Consider the following 13650-nt stretch of genomic DNA (forward strand, 5'->3'; position numbering starts at 1 on the left):
ATTACGGTGACGATTACATGACTGTATACATTTGTTAAAACTCCCAGAACTGCACTCCGAAAAGGATAATTTTTCTATGTGTAAATTATATTTCAATAGAACTGATCAAATAAAAAATATATTTTTAATCGCAGGGAAAATGCTAAACCCCACTCTATTCTCTCTGCAACTTTGATCAAAGATCAGTTTTTGTCCTAAAAATAACAGCACAAAATATTTTCTGTCTAAAGCTGAGGTTTGCCTCATTTCTATCTGCTACTGTATTCTGGATCCCCTTTTTACCACAAAATGACCCTTTTCTCCCACCTTGGGGCCCAGGCTGTCACATGATATAATGGTCCTCCCACCCAAGTGTCAGTCTGAATTCCTGAACCACTTGTAGCTGAACTTTTGTCTTGGTTTCTATCCCTTTGCCTAGTATTAGCTTTTTTTTTTTTAATAAATTTATTTATTTTAAAAAATTTTTATTTATTTTTGGCTGCGTTGGGTCTTCGCTGCTCTGCGTGGGCCCCCTCCAGTTGTGGCGAGCGGGGGCCCCTCACTGCGGTGGCCTCTCCCGCTACAGAGCACGGGTTCCAGGTGTGCAGGCCTCAGTAGTTGTGGCACACAGGCTCAGTGGTTGCGGCACACTGGCTCAGCAGTTGTGGCACATGGACTCAGCTGCTCCGCGGCATGTGGGATCCTCCCGAACCGGGGCTCGAACCCGTGTCCCCTGCATTGGCAGGTGGACTCCCAACCACTGCACTTCCAGGGAAGACCCCTAGTATTAGCTTTTGTTTCTTCTGAGTTATTTGGTCTCTGTAGTAAGTAGTTAATGAATGCTTAATGAATAACCATCTTTCTTCACCATTCAATTTTGATTTAAATCAACAGATGGATTTACTATATGAAACAGGCTCTGTGCAAGAAATTAGGCATGTTATGATGAACAAGAGACATATCGTTACTGGATGTATCTCCTGCCTTCACAGAATTTTTCTTTTTTTTTTTTAACATCTTTATTGGAGTATAATTGCTTTACAATGGTGTGTTAGTTTCTGCTTTATGGCAAAGTGAATCAGTTATACATATACATATGTCCCCATATCTCTTCCCTCTTGCGTCTCTCTCCCTCCCACCCTCCCTATCCCACCCCTCTAGGTGGTCACAAAGCACGGAGCTGATCTCCCTGTGCTATGCGGCTGCTTCCCACTAGCTATCTATTTTACGTTTGGTAGTGTATTTATGTCCATGCCACTCTCTCACTTTGTCACAGCTTACCCTTCCCCCTCCCCATATCCTCAAGTCCATTCCCTAGTATGTCTGCGTCTTTATTCCCGTGTTGCCCCTAGGTTCTTCATGACCATTTTTTGTTGTTGTTGTTGTTTAGATTCCATATATATGTGTTAGCATACAGTATTTGTTTTTCTCTTTCTGACTTACTTCACTCTGTATGACAGACTCTAGGTCCATCCATCTCACTGCAAATAACTCAATTTCGTTTCTTTTTATGGCTGAGTAATATTCCATTGTATATATGTGCCACTTCTTCTTTATCCATTCATCTGTTGATGGACACTTAGGCTGCTTCCATGTCCTGATGCCTTCACAGAATTTAAGAAGCAAATTATGGTTGAAAGCATATCTTGAATTACAATCTAATATGATAAACTCTGGGTTGATATATAGGAACATGGAAGGAATACACAGTACAGGTTTAGTGGAGCCAGTCAAGCCTTTTCAAAGTGATTTCTAAGTTGTGTTACAGAGGGTGAATAGGAATCACACAAGGAAGTAAGAACTGGGGGGGGCAGAGAAGTATTCTAGACAGAAAGAACACTCTGAAAAAGGCCAAAATTGAGAAACAACAAGGGAGTTCAATCAAACTCAAAAAGTTCCTTATTATCGGAACATATACAGTGAGGTGGTTGCTGAGAGATTAAAGTGGAAATTTGGACAGGGATCAAGTCACGTACACTTTAATATACTACATTGAAAGTTTTTGTCCTCCTTTCTGCATAGATCCAATTATAATATATGACAATTTTCTATGAATGTACACTAGTTTTGTTTGCATGATAATTTGGGAAATTTTACCCAGGTTTCAATCTGGCTAGACCTTGAAATTAATCTTTTAGGATCTCCCAGAGGCCTGGTCCCTTTATACCCTTTTTCTGCCCTCCTCTCCTTTTATGCCTTATATTTTACAGGATTAATTCTCCTCCTTCCATCCTTCCTCACCCACACCAGACTGTCTCACAAACAACTGGCTGATCAACTGGATTCACATTGGTGAAGGCTGATGCTTTAATCCTAGATGCCATTTTCATTTATCCTGTTATAACAACTGTTTTGCTACTTTTGTTTGTTTGTTTCTTTGTTTCCCATTGAGAAACCTGAGGTACTGTTACACTTGTGTTTATTTAATTTCTGAAATGCAGAGAAAAAATAAATTGCTATAATGTTAGAATACTGCAGAGCTCAAATAAAAACTTTTATATAGTATTATTTTTTATTTTAGAGTATTCCTAGTGCTACATATTTCTGATAAAGCTTTTCTCTGAGAGTCACAATCATCAGAGACCTTGACATTTCAGTCAATGTGATAAACAAAAGCTCTGGTGATTTTTTTTTGCAAAAAGAATCATGACAGACAAAGGACAGAGAAGGTCAGTTTTAATTATGATGCCTGAATTGTCTACCATGGTTTATGCAGATTTTGCTTTACAACCAATATTGACTGAGAGAAAAGTTAAATTAGGTGGATGGCTGAGATTTTCAAAGTAATGGCTTTTGCTGTGCTACTCATATTCCAATATTCTAACTGGGCAGACACTAATAATCAGGGTGCTTTTATTAATTACTAATAACAACATTGGAAAATGTACTAAAAGTGTTATTATTATTATTTTCATAGTGAAATAAATGAGTTAGCAGTATTAAGAGAATAATTTACTCATTCGTTATCATCAGTCAGTAGGCATATATTATATTTAGTGCATACTATTTGCCATGTGATAAGTACTGAGGATTTAAAAATAAGCAAAAATGAAATTCATTAATTCATGGTCTCAATCCATGACAAGTTTCAGAGATAATTATGTTAGCAAAACAATAAATGTGAAAAATTGAATTTGATGAAAAAATGTGTTATTTCAAAAGTCTTCAGGAAGTGAGCTGAATTTGTATTAGGACAGTTTTCTGGTCCACATCCCAGTAGTCAGTCTAGAGTGGAAACAAAAACAATACGTGTACCATGATCATTACCTCTCTTGTGAGTCATCTAAGCTACAGCTGGCATATTCTTGAACCAATGGGAGCGTTTCAACTCTGCGGAACACATGGCAAATTTTTGACATTTAACAGATACTTTTGTTACAAAATAACATTTTTATTTTTATGGCAGGATACAGAAAAATTATTTTCCAAATCAAAAAGATTTTATGAGTCGGATCCAGGTGCTTAAAATGATGCTGAAGAGGACAGCCAAAATAGGATTTTGGAATGACCCCATATTATCAACAAACTTCTCAATCTGTTTCTCTTGTGCCACCTGTAGGGGTGTTGACAGAACTAATTCCAAGAGAGCATCGATGCCAAAAATTGGCATTTCTGCCTTTTTATAAATGCCTTACATGCAAAGGGAATAATCTACCTGTTCAATTATGACAAGAAACATTTTTCTCTTTTGTAAACTTTAATGGTTTAAATAAATTTGGATCGTATTTTTGTTATTTTTTAAGCACTTATCCACATATCATGAATGTCTTCCGTGATTTTGTAAATTATTTAGACCAGTTATCATTTTCCATAATTTTGGTTAAATCATTAATGTTACAGATTGGATCAGTTGTGTGTATAGTTGCCTTATAGACCCAGCATATTAAACAGTATCAAAAAGGGTTCTAATTCTACAAAGGAAAAAAGCATTTTATTGTGATGCAGCTGTACATTGCATTTGTCATCTGTTATACAAATGGGAGGGGTGAGAACCCCAAAATATCCAGGACCTATCATTTATTCTTAATCATCAATAATCACCATTAATCATTACTCATCAACTCCTCACACATATTCCCCATCCTTTTGGACATGTGACTTGGCATTACTAAATATGTCATGTTTGTTCTTGAGTATTGGCTAAAATTGTATTGGTTTACAGAGAAAAATTGAAGGGAAATAGATTAGAAGACACATGTGTACATTTATGTTCTTTAATATAAATAAACATTTATGTTTAGATTCGTACGTATGGAGAGTCGTATCCTCAAAAATGCAAATGAAATCTTCCCCAGGAAAAAAGTATGCTGTTTTGATACAGTATTAAAATATAAGTTATATATCAATAACAATCATAATGTAATGATAGCAAAGAATAGTAAGGTGGAGGAGAGAAGTTATATTATGTTGCATCATTTATCTCCCTTTTTTTACTTGAGTGACTCTGGAAAGGTAATAATATAGTGCAAATTTTTAGGATTCTATATACAGGTAATTTGTGACTGTTGAAAATGAATATTTTGGTCACACAAGGTAATCCACAAAACTCATACACTGCCAGAAGATTTTTTTCACATATTATAGAGTGAATAGTAAGGCTCAACATTCTTCCTAAAGAATATTGGATGAGACAACTAAGCAAGTAAGTGGTGTCTGACAGTAGATATAGTTCATCATTGCTTGGTTTTCTGTCAGTGACTTGTATCAATTAATACTGATTGTTCTTTACCTTTTCTCTTGATAGGAGTGAAGACATCATATTGCAGTATTTCAAGGACTAGTGAGAGGAATTAGAGGAAGGAGTACTAGTTGTCTGAATTAATCTGAAATACACCTGCAAGTAATTGGATCCATGTTTAATTCTTTAATAAGTGATCGAGAAAGGTCCTTTTTTTCCTCCACAATGCTAAATTACTCCCTAAAGAAAACGTCAGGCTCTACTTAGCTTTGGTAGGCTGTGATTTAATCATTTGAATCAGATCATTGAATCAGATCATCACTAAAGACTCTTCCTGTTCTAAAATGTTATGATTTTACATGGATGGTGAGATAACTCCCTGGAACTTTTTCCTCTCTACTTTGTCATGGAGCCAGGTTTATAACAGTGAGGTATTTTCACTGGTATTAAATATGATAAATCTCCCACAGGGAGCTCAGAGCATTTCCACATATATAGTGTCCAACATGAGTGCTGACGCAAACAGTGTTGGCAAGGACAGAGGGCATTCTGGGTCTCTACTAATAAATTTAAAGATAAAGTATATCTTGAACACCCCCCCTCACAAAAAAGAGAAAGGAGAATAAATCAGCTTTTCATATTATGAACAAGATAAATATCAAATTAGAGCATTGGAATTAGAATAAATAACAGAACTGGTCCTAGGTCACTGTTTTTTCACCCAAAGTCCAGCAGTTTATTGCCCCCCAATATTCCATTGACGATGTAGTCTCTTCTTGGACAACCATTTTCAGGGGTTTCATGTATGTATTTATTTTGAATTCTATAGCTATATAGTCATTACAACTCAAGCATTTGGTTAATGAAGCCAGCAAATTATTTTAAGGCAATCAAAGATTCTATACCCATTTACCACTGTTTAAAGTATTAAATAAGGAGGCCATCCGACTGAGATGGCCCTAATGCCTTGGTAGCCTACATAAGCAAACCAAAACCTAAGCTGGAATCAACACACTCGAACCCTAGAAAATGAAACTTCAGAACAACCAATCACAAACAGCCCACTTGGCTTTCTCAAATAAGGTAACTACTTAAGCTATAGCTGATCAAATAATTTCCTTGCTTTGTTTCTGTGTCTTCTCTATAAAAATCTCTCCCCTATCTCCCGTTGGTGGAGTGCTGTTAACCATTTTTGATTTGGCGCTGCCCAATTTGAATCGTTGCAAACTCAAACTCTAGAAAATTTTAATGTGCCTCATTTTACCTTTTAACACCACTGCGGCTCTCCTTTCCTATGCATTTTTTAAAAATCTATGGGGATTTCCTCTTAATTTATTTTAAACTCTGTTCTGCATTTAAGACTTCGTTAAATATTTAATCCAAAATTTCTAGCTATTTCACAGCAGAAGTTCCTTCAGGCTAACCTAGTCCTTCATCGTATGTGAAACATTCCCCTCTGCTTTTCAGAATTTCTCATTACTTCTTTTTTCATGTCCTGTCTTGGTTATGGATTATAAGATACATAACTTTTCTGTTACTTCTATGCATTTGAAGTAGGAGAGGAGAGAGCAGTATATTCCTATATGACATCTTTAGTTAGAACCTCTAATTAGTACTTTACACTGTAGCTAGAATTACATTTTATAGTAATGCAAAATCAATCATATTACGCCTGTGTTTAAAATTCTTCAAAGACCACTTATTGGGGTTGTAGAATCAGATCCAAAATCTTCAAGGTGCTTACAAGCCCTTTCCAAATTTGGCACCTGGCCAGAGGGATCGATCATTAGTTAAAACTGTCAATGTAATGATGATCCAGGGCCTCTCTTTGCCATAAGTTTTTCCCTTGAGCATTGAAAGGAAGGCAGCTAAGCAATTATGGTAATCTTGGGGTAGTTGTAAACTTTGGAGGTGGGAGGAGACCCATGCATTTTGGAATGGGAAAAGTTCCTGGGGTTCAAATTCAGAGCAGTGGAAATGTCTCCCAGGGAGTGAAGCCCATACTCATCCAGCTTTTTCGGTACAGGGAGGACGTGACCTCATCTACCAGCCCCTGGGTACCAGAGCAGGCATGTCTTGATCACTTGATGCTGCTTGACCCCTCTCCACGCAGACTTGCTGACTTGTGGTGAGCAGGAGGGGAGAGTGTGCTTCCAGTGAACCAAGAGTGGTTTCCTATAAAGAGGGGGCATGGTGGGACCTGAAGGTATTTGGAGCTCCTTCCTTCCAGCAGCCCAACTCAGGCACCAGGGTTTTGTCTCTGAAATCATAAAGGTGCAGGGCACTCACACAGCCCAGATGTAATACTTAGTCTGCTTTGGCTTAGCTTTACCGCTCTCTTGCCTCCCTCTTCAGCCTCACCTTTGTCACCTTGCCTCCTGATTTCTAATATTTATTTGAATATCTTTTATTGATATTATACTAATGGCAATATACCTGCTACCTTCTGATAGAAACATACACTTTATCATGCTATACCTACCCCTTTTCTCATCTGGATCCTTTTCTCATGTGGATCTCTGCCACAAATATTGTACAGTAGTTTCGTTTGGTCTTAATTTTCCCAAGCCCTAACATAGGTAAAGGTCAGTTCCTCCTGTAAAATAGTCTTATAGTGCATGCACTTTATGCATTTACTTCCATTATGATCAATTTTCAACGAATGCACATATATAATATTTTTGTTCTCACGTACATACACACACACACACACACACACAGACGTCAGTAAAGCCTATGAAGACATTGGTCATTACATCTTGTTGATGTAAGTGAGCTCAAAGCCAAACACAAGTCCTAGCCCATAGGATGACTAAATTTGATTTTTACCTATTATCCACTTTCCTCTGTATATTTTATATTTTATATATTTCTGTGCCCTCATGTATATCATATGTTGACTCAAAATATTTTAACATCTTTTAGAGCAACACCAATGGTATATTTTTCTTAAGTACTCTACTTAAGCATGACCATAATATTGAGATATGGTTTATTATAAAAAATATTTGTTGCAGAGAATAGAAACAATTAACAAATTAAGGAACAATTTAAGTGATGAATATAATTTTATGAATTCTAAAACATTATGAATTGGAAACTACATGAAAAAATATCACTCTGAAAAATTTATTCTGATGCCCCAGGAAATCATACAAAATCTCTGAAGATTATGCTTATGTAGAATAATAACGTACAACATCCAGAGTCATAGATATTAAAGGAACATCTAAAAGTATAATGTACAATTAATGAAGGAAAATTAAACATGCAGTTGAGTTACTCTTTCTGCTGGAAGGAGAAATCAAATATACAGGAAGCATTAGTTTCCATTTATCTTCAAATTCTGATCTGTATTCACATACGTGTATTTGCATTCCCAAGTTCAGATTTAATAAGCAGAAATGATTATTTTAGGCTGTAATTGATTATAGAAAGCCGGTGAGGATCAGACTTAAACTGTAGCTCTCACAATTCCGTGAAGTCAATCAAAACACAAATCATTGGGCTTGTGATTTAACACTTCTCTGTCTTCATTAACTGTGCTATTGCCCTGGGCAAATCCCAACTTTAGCTGAAGCTACTCATCAGATGCCAACCTTTCCGGAGTAAATAAATTTTACCACCATGCTCTCAGGCTCTGTGCCTAAATGAAGATCCAGTATTACACTTAAACAGGTGAGCCTTCTGTTCCTTTCTCTTTTACATTTAAAATGATAATTTTCTGAAAAAAATAAAAACCACTGATGCTGCTGCTTACTTTGCATGCTGCACGTTTCAGAGAGAATTCACATCTTCTTTTACGAGGGCAAATCCTGCAACTTCCGTTAAACTTGTGATTGTCAAAATTGCTGCACAATGAAACCACCTGGGGAGCTTTAACAGGACTGATGCCTGGGTCCCACCCCCAGAGATCCTGAGGTAACTGGCTCGGAGTTCAGCTTCCCTGGGCATGGTATTTTTAAAAGCTTCCCAAGTGATACTAACGTGCAGCTGAGGTTGAAAATCACCGCACTAATTAATAGAATAATAATGAGTTGCCTAATCACAGAGAACACCACACGGATAAGACTATGGTTATAATTGGAAACCTATTAGTTCTGTGGAAAAGATATTTCTGAAGGATTGAAAAAATAATAAATTTGAAGTTTGTGTAATTGTAGGCAGCCTTTATTTCATAGAAGATTCAATATCTATCTTGGTGAGTTATAATCAGGTGACTATTCATTTTGTGTTTATTTTCTTATATAAGCATAAAGTGAACTGATCAAGATTCATCTATTCATTAATTTAAAAAATATGTATTTAGTTCTTAGAACACGTTACTCACTCCAATTTGTTGGCTCCTCCTATTAAATCATTAGGAGGGACTTCATTGTTTATTTGCAACAGGGATTAACCCTAAATTGAGGAGGGGGGAAAAGTCTTAAAAGAAAGAACTTAAACATAGAGCTCACGATTTCCTTCCATAAACCACATAGGAACACTGAATTATCTTTTCTGTCAAAAGCATTACATTACTAGCTACACATAAAAATTAGGTGAATAAATAAGATGCTATACGTGAAAGTCAAGCACAGGAGGTAGTGGGCACTCAAGAAATATTCATTTCCCTGGAACCCTCCTACACTGTTGGTGGGAATATAAATTGCTGCAGCCACTATGGAGAACAGTATGCAGGTGACTTAAAAAACTAAAAATAGAACTACCATATAATCCAGCAATTTCACTCCTGGGCATGTATCTGGAAAAGATGAAAACTCTAATTTGAAAAGATACATGCACCCCAGTGTTCATAGCAGCACTATTTACAATAGCCAAGACATGGAAGCAACCTAAATGTCCAGCGACAGATGAATGGATAAAGAAGATGTGGTCTATACATACAATGGAATATTACTCAACCATAAAAAAGAATGAAATAATGCCATTTATAGTAACATGGGTGGACCTAGAGATTATCATATTAAGTGAAGTAAGTCAGAAAGGGAAAGACAAATACAGTATGATATCACTTATATGTGGAATCTAAAACATGACACAAATGCACCTACCTATGGAACAGAAACAGACTCACAGACATAGAGAACAGACTTGTGGTTGCCAAGGGGGGAGGGGGGTTGGGGAGGGAAAAATTAAGAGTTTGGGATTAACAGATACACACTACTATATATGAAATAGACAACCAAAAAGGGCCTACTGTATAATACAAGGAACTATATTCAGTATCTTGTAATAACCTATAAGGGAAAAGAATCTGAAAAAGAATATATATATGTATAACTGAACCACTTTGCTGTACACTGGAAACATTGTAAATCAACTATACTTCAATAAAAAAATAAATATTTATTTCCTGTTAGCTTCCTGTGAAGCTTGTATTATTATTGCAATAATAACAATTTGAATGTGTAGCTAAACTATCCTTTCCACTCTGTTACTTCATTACTACCAGATTAAGTTTACAAAATTACACTTCTGCAAACAATACAGAGATATATAAAATTAACAAGTTATAAATTTCACTTCGGCAACAAAATCCTTTCTTTCTAGGCACAACTATTATTTTTTCCCTACTATAAGAGTATTTCTATTAGTTTTTTACATATGACTTTTATGACTCTATGAAACACTTTATTACTCCCATTTTATAGGTGAGAAGATCTGAGATCTTATAAGGGGCGGTCAGGAGCTGACAATGTGCTTAACCATTATGCTTTCTGGAGTTTGGGTATAGGTGTTTTCCTAATACTCTTTATATGTTCTTTGTCTTCCCTCCAGCTTTATTGATGTTGTATTTATTGTATTTGACATGGCACTGCATAAGTCTAAGGTGTACAGCATGATAATTTGACTTTCATGTGTCATGAAATGATTCCCACAATAAGTTTAGTGAACATCCATTCTCTCATATAGATGGAAATTAAAAAATACAAAAAATATTTTTTTCCTTGTGATGAGAACTCTTAGGGTTACTCTTTTAACAATTTGCACATATAACATACAGCAGTGGTAATTATATTCATCGTGTTGTACATTACATCCCTAGTACTTATTTATCTTATAACTGGGAGTTTATACCTTTTGACTGCCTTCATTCAATTTCCACTACCCCCCACCCTCTTAGGAGTAACCATTACAAAAAATTTGTTATGTAACTCCCACAAATTTCATGCACAAATGCACTAACTTTAAATGTGTATACAAACGTAAGCAAATATGTATGTATGTATGAATTTCTTTTTCTTGGAGACATCCCATATTAACACTAATAGAACTATTTCATCCTTTTTAGTAACTTATAAGTATCTTATGTATGAATTTATTTTACTTTCTCATTTTAAAAACTGAAGTTGTTCTAAAATTTTAACTAATTAAATGCTTCTTTGAGAAGAATACATTTGTATGCTGATGGGAATGATCCAGTAGAGTGAGATTAATCGATAATATGAGAGAAAGAGAGAGAGACAGAGAGACAGAGAGAATGTGATAACTGTAGAAATTAAGTCTTTGAGATGTTGAGAGAGGGCAGGATCCAGAGGAACCGGCTTTGGTGCATGCAATGTATTTAATTTACAACATGGGATGAGGCAGTGAATGTGCATACAGATGCAGATAGTTTGGTAAAATTGTTGGTGAGACATGAGGAAATTACTGGCTTTTTTTTTCTATAAATTTTTTCTTTCAATACAGTTTTTGGGGAAGACATATACAGGGATTGGAAAACAAGTACACTATGTGAAATAATCTTCTGGAAGAATAGAAATGTAAATATAGCAGAGAAGTGTTGTGGAAATTCTGACCAGCAGAGAGTGCCTTTTTAATATTAATAGGCATTAATGGGAAAGATACTGACAATAATGTGCACTATTCTCCAATCAGCATTTAACTGCTTAGGGAAAAACCATTCAGTAGAAACACACTCAGTTATAGCCAAGACTGGACCTTGGCCAGTTGTGTACTATGGAGGAAGAGAAAGGCAATAGAATTGAAATGAGTCACTACAATTATGGAACACAAAACCCAAGTTGGATAATGAAAGAAGTGAGTATACGTGAAGCTGTGGGGTTAATATATAATAAAAATAAATAGTAAACCAAATAGCTAGAGGTCTCAGTGAGGTTGAAAATTTACAGAAAATAAAATTCTAGACTAGATAAACTGGAAAGATAGGAAATCTTGGCTAGAGTGTGGGACAACTACAGCAGAGATTTTGGAGTCATGCAATTATTATTCGATAGTAACGGTAAGGGCATGAGAGTCAGAGATGGGGTTGATGGAGAAAATGAAAATTGCAGCAGGATGTTCAGAAACTGTGAAGACAAAATATGGGAGAGGTCATCCTTATGGATACTACTGCATTCTCCACGTATATGATGATACGAGAAGTGGGAGAAAGGACTAGAGTAAGCCACGTGCTGAATACAAGGTAAATGAGAAGTGACTTTGGCCAGTAGATGGAAGTATTGAGAGAAGTATCGGTTACTGAAGAATCATGACATGAATTTCAGATCTGGAGTTTTGAAGGAGGAGGAAGATAGTTTAAAAGCAGCAGTGAGAGTAAAGAAGACACTTACTTCTCTAGTCTCTCATTATTTGTGTGGTTTAAACTATTTCCATGTATTTTCAGGCCATTGGGGTTTTACCTTCTGTGAAATTACTGTCCTAATTCTGTATCTAATTTTCTATTGAATTGTTTGCCTGAGTCTTATTTATTTGCAACAGTTTGTTATATACTCTGAGTTATGATACTGTCTGATATACTGTATGTTCAAATAACTTCCCCCAGGCAATCTTTACCTTTTAACTTTTTGTGTCATCTTTTTTTTTTTTCGGTGCCCCCAACCCGGTCTGGGCACTGATCTTTTTTTTTTTTTTTTTTTTTAATAGAATATTTAATTTTGAGGTAGTTACATTTGTCAATCTTTCCAGTATAGTTGTTTCCCCCTTGCCACAAGGAAGCTACTACTTTTTGGGGTTCACAGCATTGGCCCTGGATTCAGTCAGGGGGACTGGCTTCGTTCCATGCCACTGTTTAGTCTTTTGGGTCCCTAACCACTGAAAGTAGTTTAATACCCATCCTCATTGCCAATATATATGTCCCACACACAACTCGTATATTTTTATATATTTTCTCAGTAAATTCTACATGTTGAGATCAGAAGAAAGTAGGTTATAAGTATAGCTGTTCTACAATGATAAGAAGTCAAGAACTTTCAGTCCAAAGAAAAATACCTTGACCTTTGTAGATCCCAGACCCCTTTCCCAAAGAGATACACCTAAAGCTTCCGTATATAGTACAACTGATTTAATAGCCCAATTAACTGAACGTGCCAGTAGAAAAACAAACACGTTTCATAGACTATTCAAAATTACTAAACGATTCATAATCATATGTAAACTGGGAGAAAATACTAGTAATCCAATGAATGCATATTGAATTAAGAATGAAATATGTCAACTATGAAACTAGCCGTTAAAACCAATACTATTATCCCCAGGGAGTCCAGCTCATTGGCAAATGGGCCTTTTTGGATATACGCGATGAGAGATCACATTGGCACAAATTTGAGATAAAAAAGCATTCAAAAATTTAAAAGTGTACAGACCCCTTGACTATTAATTTACTCAGAGAAAATTATCATAATGTGTGCAAAGATTTATACAGAAGAAAGTTCATGACTGTGGTATTTAAAATGATAAGTATTAGAATAATATTTGTAATCAAAAGGTAACTGGAAACTGATGCAATAATGTCTGACCATTAAAACTAAAATGTAGAAAAGGATGCTTAATGATATTGTAAAATGATTACACTATTAAGGTGCGGGTGACAAAGAAGAAGGTTGCAGAGCAGTGAGATCCCTCTTAGAATAAACTCGTGTGTGTGTGTGTGTGTGTGTGTGTGTGTATGTGTGTGTGTTTGCTTGTAAGACTATGGATAAAAGAACGTAGCCTCACAATTTAAAGATACTTAAATGTAATCAAGATGC

Source organism: Eschrichtius robustus, chromosome X, assembly GCF_028021215.1.
Source record: "Eschrichtius robustus isolate mEscRob2 chromosome X, mEscRob2.pri, whole genome shotgun sequence".
In the NCBI taxonomy this organism is placed as follows: Eukaryota; Metazoa; Chordata; class Mammalia; order Artiodactyla; family Eschrichtiidae; genus Eschrichtius; species Eschrichtius robustus.